Genomic DNA, 13,395 nt, shown 5'->3' with positions numbered 1-13,395 from the left:
ATATCATTTCAAAACTTACTGCTCCCCCTTTCCGGGAGTGCAAGCATCTCATCACCACCGTTGATTGTCAGCTTACATTTTAACCATCTTTAGGTTCAAGAGAACCAAAAAATATATGCAGGAGGTGACTGTAAACATAAAAAGAAATGTTGCAGTTGTGGGATAAAAAACAAGTTGATTCAAATTAATAGGATCCTAGAATATCATTTCAAAACTTACTGCTCCCCCTTTCCGGGAGTGCAAGCATCTCATCACCACCGTTGATTGTCAGCTTACATTTTAACCATCTTTAGGTTCAAGAGAACCAAAAAATATATGCAGGAGGTGAATGTAAACATAAAAAGAAAAGTTGCAGTTCTGGGATAAAAAACAAGTTGATTGAAGTTAATAGGATCGTAGAATATCATTGCTAATCTTACTGCTCTCCCTTTCCGGGAGTGCAAGCATCTCATAACCACTGTTGAATGTCAGCTTACATTTTAACCATCTTTAGGTTCAAGAGAACCAAAAAATATATGCAGGAGGTGAATGTAAACATAAAAAGAAAAGTTGCACTTGTGGGATAAAAAACAAGTTGATTGAAGTTAATAAGATCGTAGAATATCATTGCTAAACTTACTGCTCTCCCTTTCCGGGAATGCAAGCATCTCATCACCACCGTTGGTTGCCTGCTTACATTTTAACCATCTTTAGGTTCATGAGAACCAAAAAATATATGCAGGAGGCGAATGTAAACATAAAAAGAAATGTTGCAGTTGTGGGATAAAAAACAAGTTGATTCAAATTAATAGGATCCTAGAATATCATTTAAAAACTTACTGCTCCCCCTTTCCGGGAGTGCAAGCATCTCATCACCACCGTTGATTGTCAGCTTACATTTTAACCATCTTTAGGTTCAAGAGAACCAAAAAATATATGCAGGAGGCGAATGTAAACATAAAAAGAAATGTTGCAGTTGTGGGATAAAAAACAAGTTGATTCAAATTAATAGGATCCTAGAATATCATTTAAAAACTTACTGCTCCCCCTTTTCGGGAGTGCAAGCATCTCATCACCACTGTTGATTGTCAGCTTACATTTTAACCATCTTTAGGTTCAAGAGAACCAAAAAATATATGCAGGAGGTGAATGTAAACATAAAAAGAAAAGTTGCAGTTGTGGGATAAAAAACAAGTTGATTCAAATTAATAGGATCCTAGAATATCATTTCAAAACTTACTGCTCCCCCTTTCCGGGAGTGCAAGCATCTCATCACCACCGTTGGTTGTCAGCTTACATTTTAACCATCTGTAGGTTCAAGAGAACCAAAAAATATATGCAGGAGGTGAATGTAAACATAAAAAGAAAAGTTGCAGTTGTGGGATAAAAAACAAGTTGATTCAAATTAATAGGATCCTAGAATATCATTTCAAAACTTACTGCTCTCCCTTTCCGGGAGTACAAGCATCTCATCACCACCGTTGATTGTCAGCTTACATTTTAACCATCTTTAGGTTCAAGAGAATCAAAAAATATATGCAGGAGGGGAATGTAAACATAAAAAGAAAAGTTGCAGTTGTGGGATAAAAACAAGTTGATTCAAATTAATAGGATCCTAGAATATCATTTCAAAACTTACTGCTCCCCCTTTCCGGGAGTGCAAGCATCTCATCACCACCGTTGATTGTCAGCTTACATTTTAACCATCTTTAGGTTCAAGAGAACCAAAAAATATATGCAGGAGGTGAATGTAAACATAAAAAGAAAAGTTGCAGTTCTGGGATAAAAAACAAGTTGATTGAAGTTAATAGGATCGTAGAATATCATTGCAAAACTTACTGCTCTCCCTTTCCGGGAGTGCAAGCATCTCATAACCACCGTTGATTGTCAGCTTACATTTTAACCATCTTTAGGTTCAAGAGAACCAAAAAATATATGCAGGAGGTGAATGTAAACATAAAAAGAAAAGTTGCAGTTGTGGGATAAAAAACAAGTTGATTCAAATTAATAGGATCCTAGAATATCATTTCAAAACTTACTGCTCTCCCTTTCCGGGAGTACAAGCATCTCATCACCACCGTTGATTGTCAGCTTACATTTTAACCATCTTTAGGTTCAAGAGAATCAAAAAATATATGCAGGAGGGGAATGTAAACATAAAAAGAAAAGTTGCAGTTGTGGGATAAAAACAAGTTGATTCAAATTAATAGGATCCTAGAATATCATTTCAAAACTTACTGCTCCCCCTTTCCGGGAGTGCAAGCATCTCATCACCACCGTTGATTGTCAGCTTACATTTTAACCATCTTTAGGTTCAAGAGAACCAAAAAATATATGCAGGAGGTGAATGTAAACATAAAAAGAAAAGTTGCAGTTCTGGGATAAAAAACAAGTTGATTGAAGTTAATAGGATCGTAGAATATCATTGCAAAACTTACTGCTCTCCCTTTCCGGGAGTGCAAGCATCTCATAACCACCGTTGATTGTCAGCTTACATTTTAACCATCTTTAGGTTCAAGAGAACCAAAAAATATATGCAGGAGGTGAATGTAAACATAAAAAGAAAAGTTGCAGTTGTGGGATACAAAACAAGTTGATTCAAATTAATAGGATCCTAGAATATCATTTCAAAACTTACTGCTCTCCCTTTCCGGGAGTGCAAGCATCTCATGACCACCATTGATTGTCAGCTTACATTTTAACCATCTTTAGGTTCAAGAGAACCAAAAAATATATGCAGGAGGTGAATGTAAACATAAAAAGAAAAGTTGCAGTTCTAGGATAAAAACAAGTTGATTCAAATTAATAGGATCCTAGAATATCATTTCAAAACTTACTACTCCGCCTTTCCGGGAGTGCAAGCATCTCATCACCACCGTTGATTGTCAGCTTACATTTTAACCATCTTTAGGTTCAAGAGAACCAAAAAATATATGCAGGAGGTGAATGTAAACATAAAAAGAAAAGTTGCAGTTCTGGGATAAAAAACAAGTTGATTGAAGTTAATAGGATCGTAGAATATCATTGCAAAACTTACTGCTCTCCCTTTCCGGGAGTGCAAGCATCTCATAACCACCGTTGATTGTCAGCTTACATTTTAACCATCTTTAGGTTCAAGAGAACCAAAAAATATATGCAGGAAGTGAATGTAAACATAAAAAGAAAAGTTGCAGTTGTGGGATACAAAACAAGTTGATTCAAATTAATAGGATCCTAGAATATCATTTCAAAACTTACTGCTCTCCCTTTCCGGGAGTACAAGCATCTCATGACCACCGTTGGTTGTCAGCTTACATTTTAACCATCTTTAGGTTCAAGAGAACCAAAAAATATATGCAGGAGGTGAATGTAAACATAAAAAGAAAAGTTGCAGTTCTAGGATAAAAACAAGTTGATTCAAATTAATAGGATCCTAGAATATCATTTCAAAACTTACTACTCCGCCTTTCCGGGAGTGCAAGCATCTCATCACCACCGTTGATTGTCAGCTTACATTTTAACCATCTCTAGGTTCAAGAGAACCAAAAAATATATGCAGGAGGTGAATGTAAACATAAAAAGAAAAGTTGCACTTGTGGGATAAAAAACAAGTTGATTGAAGTTAATAAGATCGTAGAATATCATTGCTAAACTTACTGCTCTCGCTTTCCGGGAGTGCAAGCATCTCATAACCACCGTTGATTGTCAGCTTACATTTTAACCATCTTTAGGTTCAAGAGAACCAAAAAATATATGCAGGAGGTGAATGTAAACATAAAAAGAAAAGTTGCAGTTGTGGGATAAAAAACAAGTTGATTCAAATTAATAGGATCCTAGAATATCATTTCAAAACTTACTGCTCCCCCTTTCCGGGAGTGCAAGCATCTCATCACCACCGTTGGTTGTCAGCTTACATTTTAACCATCTTTAGGTTCAAGAGAACCAAAAAATATATGCAGGAGGTGAATGTAAACATAAAAAGAAAAGTTGCAGTTGTGGGATAAAAAACAAGTTGATTCAAATTAATAGGATCCTAGAGTATCATTTCAAAACTTACTGCTCTCCCTTTCCGGGAGTGCAAGCATCTCATCACCACCATTGGTTGTCAGCTTACATTTTAACCATCTGTAGGTTCAAGAGAACCAAAAAATATATGCAGGAGGTGAATGTAAACATAAAAAGAAAAGTTGCAGTTGTGGGATAAAAAACAAGTTGATTCAAATTCATAGGATCCTAGAATATCATTTCAAAACTTACTGCTCCCCCTTTCCGGGAGTGCAAGCATCTCATCACCACCGTTGGTTGTCAGCTTACATTTTAACCATCTTTAGGTTCAAGAGAACCAAAAAATATATGCAGGAGGTGAATGTAAACATAAAAAGAAAAGTTGCAGTTGTGGGATAAAAAACAAGTTGATTCAAATTAATAGGATCCTAGAATATCATTTCAAAACTTACTACTCCCCCTTTCCGGGAGTGCAAGCATCTCATCACCACCGTTGATTGTCAGCTTACATTTTAACCATCTCTAGGTTCAAGAGAACCAAAAAATATATGCAGGAGGTGAATGTAAACATAAAAAGAAAAGTTGCACTTGTGGGATAAAAAACAAGTTGATTGAAGTTAGTAAGATCGTAGAATATCATTGCTAAACTTACTGCTCTCGCTTTCCGGGAGTGCAAGCATCTCATAACCACCGTTGATTGTCAGCTTACATTTTAACCATCTTTAGGTTCAAGAGAACCAAAAAATATATGCAGGAGGTGAATGTAAACATAAAAAGAAAAGTTGCAGTTGTGGGATAAAAAACAAGTTGATTCAAATTAATAGGATCCTAGAATATCATTTCAAAACTTACTGCTCCCCCTTTCCGGGAGTGCAAGCATCTCATCACCACCGTTGGTTGTCAGCTTACATTTTAACCATCTTTAGGTTCAAGAGAACCAAAAAATATATGCAGGAGGTGAATGTAAACATAAAAAGAAAAGTTGCAGTTGTGGGATAAAAAACAAGTTGATTCAAATTAATAGGATCCTAGAATATCATTTCAAAACTTACTGCTCCCCCTTTCCGGGAGTGCAAGCATCTCATCACCACCGTTGATTGTCAGCTTACATTTTAACCATCTCTAGGTTCAAGAGAACCAAAAAATATATGCAGGAGGTGAATGTAAACATAAAAAGAAAAGTTGCAGTTGTGGGATAAAAAACAAGTTGATTCAAATTAATAGGATCCTAGAGTATCATTTCAAAACTTACTGCTCCCCCTTTCCGGGAGTGCAAGCATCTCATCACCACCGTTGATTGTCAGCTTACATTTTAACCATCTCTAGGTTCAAGAGAACCAAAAAATATATGCAGGAGGTGAATGTAAACATAAAAAGAAAAGTTGCAGTTGTGGGATAAAAAACAAGTTGATTCAAATTAATAGGATCCTAGAATATCATTTCAAAACTTACTGCTCCCCCTTTCCGGGAGTGCAAGCATCTCATCACCACCGTTGATTGTCAGCTTACATTTTAACCATCTCTAGGTTCAAGAGAACCAAAAAATATATGCAGGAGGTGAATGTAAACATAAAAAGAAAAGTTGCAGTTGTGGGATAAAAAACAAGTTGATTCAAATTAATAGGATCCTAGAGTATCATTTCAAAACTTACTGCTCTCCCTTTCCGGGAGTGCAAGCATCTCATCACCACCGTTGGTTGTCAGCTTACATTTTAACCATCTGTAGGTTCAAGAGAACCAAAAAATATATGCAGGAGGTGAATGTAAACATAAAAAGAAAAGTTGCAGTTGTGGGATAAAAAACAAGTTGATTCAAATTAATAGGATCCTAGAATATCATTTCAAAACTTACTGCTCCCCCTTTCCGGGAGTGCAAGCATCTCATCACCACCGTTGGTTGTCAGCTTACATTTTAACCATCTTTAGGTTCAAGAGAACCAAAAAATATATGCAGGAGGTGAATGTAAACATAAAAAGAAAAGTTGCAGTTGTGGGATAAAAAACAAGTTGATTCAAATTAATAGGATCCTAGAATATCATTTCAAAACTTACTGCTCTCCCTTTCCGGGAGTGCAAGCATCTCATCACCACCGTTGATTGTCAGCTTACATTTTAACCATCTTTAGGTTCAAGAGAACCAAAAAATATATGTAGTAGGCGAATGTAAACATAAAAAGAAATGTTGCAGTTGTGGGATAAAAAACAAGTTGATTGAAGTTAATAGGATCCTAGAATATCATGTCAAAACTTACTGCTCTCCCTTTCCGGGAGTGCAAGCATCTCATCACCATCGTTGATTGTCAGCTTACATTTTAACCATCTTTAGGTTCAAGAGAATCAAAAAATATATGCAGGAGGTGAATGTAAACATAAAAAGAAAAGTTGCAGTTGTGGGATAAAAACAAGTTGATTCAAATTAATAGGATCCTAGAATATCATTTCAAAACTTACTGCTCTCCCTTTCCGGGAGTGCAAGCATCTCATCACCACCGTTGATTGTCAGCTTACATTTTAACCATCTTTAGGTTCAAGAGAACCAAAAAATATATGCAGGAGGTGAATGTAAACATAAAAAGAAAAGTTGCAGTTCTGGGATAAAAACAAGTTGATTGAAGTTAATAAGATCGTAGAATATCATTGCTAAACTTACTGCTCCCCCTTTCCGGGAGTGCAAGCATCTCATAACCACCGTTGATTGTCAGCTTACATTTTAACCATCTCTAGGTTCAAGAGAACCAAAAAATATATGCAGGAGGTGAATGTAAACAAAAAAAGAAAAGTTGCACTTGTGGGATAAAAAACAAGTTGATTGAAGTTAATAAGATCGTAGAATATCATTGCTAAACTTACTGCTCTCCCTTTCCGGGAGTGCAAGCATCTCATAACCACCGTTGATTGTCAGCTTACATTTTAACCATCTTTAGGTTCAAGAGAACCAAAAAATATATGCAGGAGGTGAATGTAAACATAAAAAGAAAAGTTGCAGTTGTGGGATAAAAAACAAGTTGATTCAAATTAATAGGATCCTAGAATATCATTTCAAAACTTACTGCTCTCCCTTTCCGGGAGTACAAGCATCTCATCACCACCGTTGATTGTCAGCTTACATTTTAACCATCTTTAGGTTCAAGAGAACCAAAAAATATATGCAGGAGGTGAATGTAAACATAAAAAGAAAAGTTGCAGTTCTGGGATAAAAACAAGTTGATTCAAATTAATAGGATCCTAGAATATCATTTCAAAACTTACAGCTCTCCCTTTCCGGGAGTGCAAGCATCTCATCACCATCGTTGATTGTCAGCTTACATTTTAACCATCTTTAGGTTCAAGAGAACCAAAAAATATATGCAGGAGGTGAATGTAAACATAAAAAGAAAAGTTACAGTTGTGGGATAAAAAACAAGTTGATTCAAATTAATAGGATCCTAGAATATCATTTCAAAACTTACTGCTCTCCCTTTCCGGGAGTACAAGCATCTCATCACCACCGTTGATTGTCAGCTTACATTTTAACCATCTTTAGGTTCAAGAGAACCAAAAAATATATGCAGGAGGTGAATGTAAACATAAAAAGAAAAGTTGCAGTTCTGGGATAAAAACAAGTTGATTGAAATTAATAGGATCGTAGAATATCATTTCAAAACTTACTGCTCTCCCTTTCCGGAAGTGCAAGCATCTCATCACCACCGTTGATTGTCAGCTTACATTTTAACCATCTTTAGGTTCAAGAGAACCAAAAAATATATGCAGGAGGTGAATGTAAACATAAAAAGAAAAGTTGCAGTTCTGGGATAAAAACAAGTTGATTCAAATTAATAGGATCGTAGAATATCATTTCAAAACTTACTGCTCCCCCTTTCCGGGAGTGCAAGCATCTCATCACCACCGTTGATTGTCAGCTTACATTTTAACCATCTCTAGGTTCAAGAGAACCAAAAAATATATGCAGGAGGTGAATGTAAACATAAAAAGAAAAGTTGCAGTTCTGGGATAAAAACAAGTTGATTCAAATTAATAGGATCCTAGAATATCATTTCAAAACTTACTGCTCCCCCTTTCCGGGAGTGCAAGCATCTCATCACCACCGTTGATTGTCAGCTTACATTTTAACCATCTTTCGGTTCAAGAGAACCAAAAAATATATGCAGGAGGTGAATGTAAACATAAAAAGAAAAGTTGCAGTTCTGGGACAAAAAACAAGTTGATCGAAGTTAATAGGATCGTAGAATATCATTGCTAAACTTACTGCTCTCCCTTTCCGGGAATGCATGCATCTCATCACCACCGTTGGTTGCCTGCTTACATTTTAACCTTCTTTAGGTTCAAGAGAACCAAAAAATGTATGCAGGAGGTGAATGTAAACATAAAAAGAAAAGTTGCAGTTGTGGGATAAAAAACAAGTTGATTAAAATTAATAGGATCCTAGAATATCATTTCAAAACTTACTGCTCTCCCTTTCCGGGAGTGCAAGCATCTCATCACCACCGTTGATTGTCAGCTTACATTTTAACCATCTTTAGGTTCAAGAGAACCAAAAAATATATGCAGGAGGTGAATGTAAACATAAAAAGAAAAGTTGCAGTTGTGGGATAAAAAACAAGTTGATTCAAATTAATAGGATCCTAGAATATCATTTCAAAACTTACTGCTCTCCCTTTCCGGGAGTTCAAGCATCTCATCACCACCGTTGATTGTCAGCTTACATTTTAACCATTTTTAGGTTCAAGAGAACCAAAAAAATATATGTAGGAGGCGAATGTAAACATAAAAAGAAAAGTTGCAGTTGTGCGATAAAAAACAAGTTGATTCAAATTAATAGGATCCTAGAATATCATGTCAAAACTTAGTGCTCTCCCTTTCCGGGAGTGCAAGCATCTCATCACCACCGTTGGTTGTCAGCTTACATTTTAACCATCTTTAGGTTCAAGAGAACCAAAAAATATATGCAGGAGATGAATGTAAACATAAAAAGAAAAGTTGCAGTTGTGGGATAAAAAACAAGTTGATTCAAATTACTAGGATCCTAGAATATCATTTCAAAACTTACTGCTCCCCCTTTCCGGGAGTGCAAGCATCTCATCACCACCGTTGCTTGTCAGCTTACATTTTAACCATCTTTAGGTTCAAGAGAACCAAAAAATAAATGCAGGAGGTGAATGTAAACATAAAAAGAAAAGTTGCAGTTGTGGGATAAAAAACAAGTTGATTGAAGTTAATAAGATCGTAGAATATCATTGGTAATCTTACTGCTCTCCCTTTCCGGGAGTGCAAGCATCTCATAACCACTGTTGAATGTCAGCTTACATTTTAACCATCTTTAGGTTCAAGAGAACCAAAAAATATATGCAGGAGGTGAATGTAAACATAAAAAGAAAAGTTGGAGTTCTGGGATAAAAAACAAGTTGATCAAAATTAAAAGGATCCTAGAATATCATTGCAAAACTTACTGCTATCCCTTTCCGGGAGTGCAAGCATCTCATCACCACCGTTGATTGTCAGCTTACATTTTAACCATCTTTAGGTTCAAGAGAACCAAAAAATATATGCAGGAGGTGAATGTAAACATAAAAAGAAAAGTTGCAGTTGTAGGATAAAAAACAAGTTGATTCAAATTAATAGGATCGTAGAATATCATTTCAAAACTTACTGCTCTCCCTTTCCGGTAGTGCAAGCATCTCATCACCACCGTTGATTGTCAGCTTACATTTTAACCATCTTTAGGTTCAAGAGAACCAAAAAATATATGCCGGAGGTGAATGTAAACATAAAAGGAAAAGTTGCACTTGTGGGATAAAAAACAAGTTGATTGAAGTTAATAAGATCGTAGAATATCATTGCTAAACTTACTGCTCTCCCTTTCCGGGAGTGCAAGCATCTCATAACCACCGTTGATTGTCAGCTTACATTTTAACCATCTTTAGGTTCAAGAGAACCAAAAAATATATGCAGGAGGTGAATGTAAACATAAAAAGAAAAGTTGCAGTTGTGGGATAAAAAACAAGTTGATTCAAATTAATAGGATCCTAGAATATCATTTCAAAACTTACTGCTCTCCCTTTCCGGGAGTTCAAGCATCTCATCACCACCGTTGATTGTCAGCTTACATTTTAACCATCTTTAGGTTCAAGAGAACCAAAAAATATATGGAGGAGGCGAATGTAAACATAAAAAGAAAAGTTGCAGTTGTGCGATAAAAAACAAGTTGATTCAAATTAATAGGATCCTAGAATATCATGTCAAAACTTACTGCTCTCCCTTTCCGGGAGTTCAAGCATCTCATCACCACCGTTGGTTGTCAGCTTACATTTTAACCATCTTTAGGTTCAAGAGAACCAAAAAATAAATGCAGGAGGTGAATGTAAACATAAAAAGAAAAGTTGCAGTTGTGGGATAAAAAACAAGTTGATTGAAGTTAATAAGATCGTAGAATATCATTGGTAATCTTACTGCTCTCCCTTTCCGGGAGTGCAAGCATCTCATAACCACCGTTGATTGTCAGCTTACATTTTAACCATCTTTAGGTTCAAGAGAACCAAAAAATATATGCAGGAGGTGAATGTAAACATAAAAAGAAAAGTTGCAGTTGTGGGATAAAAAACAAGTTGATTCAAATTAATAGGATCCTAGAATATCATTTCAAAACTTACTGCTCTCCCTTTCCGGGAGTTCAAGCATCTCATCACCACCGTTGATTGTCAGCTTACATTTTAACCATCTTTAGGTTCAAGAGAACCAAAAAATATATGGAGGAGGCGAATGTAAACATAAAAAGAAAAGTTGCAGTTGTGCGATAAAAATCAAGTTGATTCAAATTAATAGGATCCTAGAATATCATGTCAAAACTTACTGCTCTCCCTTTCCGGGAGTGCAAGCATCTCATCACCACCGTTGGTTGTCAGCTTACATTTTAACCATCTTTAGGTTCAAGAGAACCAAAAAATATATGCAGGAGGTGAATGTAAACATAAAAAGAAAAGTTGCAGTTGTGCGATAAAAAACAAGTTGATTCAAATTAATAGGATCCTAGAATATCATGTCAAAACTTACTGCTCTCCCATTCCGGGAGTGCAAGCATCTCATCACCACCGTTGGTTGTCAGCTTACATTTTAACCATCTTTAGGTTCAAGAGAACCAAAAAATATATGCAGGAGGTGAATGTAAACATAAAAAGAAAAGTTGCAGTTGTGGGATAAAAAACAAGTTGATTCAAATTAATAGGATCCTAGAATATCATTTCAAAACTTACTGCTCTCCCTTTCCGGGAGTTCAAGCATCTCATCACCACCGTTGATTGTCAGCTTACATTTTAACCATTTTTAGGTTCAAGAGAACCAAAAAATATATGCAGGAGGTGAATGTAAACATAAAAAGAAAAGTTGCAGTTGTGGGATAAAAAACAAGTTGATTGAAGTTAATAAGATCGTAGAATATCATTGGTAATCTTACTGCTCTCCCTTTCCGGGAGTGCAAGCATCTCATAACCACTGTTGAATGTCAGCTTACATTTTAACCATCTTTAGGTTCAAGAGAACCAAAAAATATATGCAGGAGGTGAATGTAAAGATAAAAAGAAAAGTTGTAGTTCTGGGATAAAAAACAAGTTGATCAAAATTAAAAGGATCCTAGAATATCATTGCAAAACTTACTGCTATCCCTTTCCGGGAGTGCAAGCATCTCATCACCACCGTTGATTGTCAGCTTACATTTTAACCATCTTTAGGTTCAAGAGAACCAAAAAATATATGCCGGAGGTGAATGTAAACATAAAAAGAAAAGTTGCACTTGTGGGATAAAAAACAAGTTGATTGAAGTTAATAAGATCGTAGAATATCATTGCAAAACTTACTGCTATCCCTTTCCGGGAGTGCAAGCATCTCATCACCACCGTTGATTGTCAGCTTACATTTTAACCATCTTTAGGTTCAAGAGAACCAAAAAATATATGCCGGAGGTGAATGTAAACATAAAAAGAAAAGTTGCAGTTGTGGGATAAAAAACAAGTTGATTGAAGTTAATAAGATCGTAGAATATCATTGGTAATCTTACTGCTCTCCCTTTCCGGGAGTGCAAGCATCTCATAACCACTGTTGAATGTCAGCTTACATTTTAACCATCTTTAGGTTCAAGAGAACCAAAAAATATATGCAGGAGGTGAATGTAAACATAAAAAGAAAAGTTGCAGTTGTGGGATAAAAAACAAGTTGATTCAAATTACTAGGATCCTAGAATATCATTTCAAAACTTACTGCTCCCCCTTTCCGGGAGTGCAAGCATCTCATCACCACCGTTGCTTGTCAGCTTTCATTTTAACCATCTTTAGGTTCAAGAGAACCAAAAAATATATGCAGGAGGTGAATGTAAACATAAAAAGAAAAGTTGCAGTTGTGGGATAAAAAACAAGTTGATTCAAATTAATAGGATCCTAGAATATCATTTCAAAACTTACTGCTCTCCCTTTCCGGGAGTGCAAGCATCTCATCACCACCGTTGATTGTCAGCTTACATTTTAACCATCTTTAGGTTCAAGAGAACCAAAAAATATATGCAGGAGGTGAATGTAAACATAAAAAGAAAAGTTGCAGTTGTGGGATAAAAAACAAGTTGATTCAAATTAATAGGATCATAGAATATCATTTCAAAACTTACTGCTCTCCCTTTCCGGGAGTGCAAGCATCTCATCACCACCGTTGATTGTCAGCTTACATTTTAACCATCTTTAGGTTCAAGAGAACCAAAAAATATATGCAGGAGGTGAATGTAAATATAAAAAGAAAAGTTGTAGTTCTGGGATAAAAAACAAGTTGATAAAAATTAAAAGGATCCTAGAATATCATTGCAAAACTTACTGCTATCCCTTTCCGGGAGTGCAAGCATCTCATCACCACCGTTGATTGTCAGCTTACATTTTAACCATCTTTAGGTTCAAGAGAACCAAAAAATATATGCCGGAGGTGAATGTAAACATAAAAAGAAAAGTTGCACTTGTGGGATAAAAAACAAGTTGATTGAAGTTAATAAGATCGTAGAATATCATTGCAAAACTTACTGCTATCCCTTTCCGGGAGTGCAAGCATCTCATCACCACCGTTGATTGTCAGCTTACATTTTAACCATCTTTAGGTTCAAGAGAACCAAAAAATATATGCCGGAGGTGAATGTAAACATAAAAAGAAAAGTTGCAGTTGTGGGATAAAAAACAAGTTGATTGAAGTTAATAAGATCGTAGAATATCATTGCTAAACTTACTGCTCTCCCTTTCCGGGAGTGCAAGCATCTCATAACCACCGTTGATTGTCAGCTTACATTTTAACCATCTTTAGGTTCAAGAGAACCAAAAAATATATGCAGGAGGTGAATGTAAACATAAAAAGAAAAGTTGCAGTTGTGGGATAAAAAACAAGTTGATTCAAATTAATAGGATCCTAGAATAT

The sequence above is a fragment of the Populus nigra genome, chromosome 2, assembly GCF_951802175.1.
Source record: "Populus nigra chromosome 2, ddPopNigr1.1, whole genome shotgun sequence".
Classification (NCBI taxonomy): Eukaryota; Viridiplantae; Streptophyta; class Magnoliopsida; order Malpighiales; family Salicaceae; genus Populus; species Populus nigra.
The sequence above is the reverse complement of the archived record's forward strand: the minus strand, read 5'-3'. Positions refer to the sequence as shown.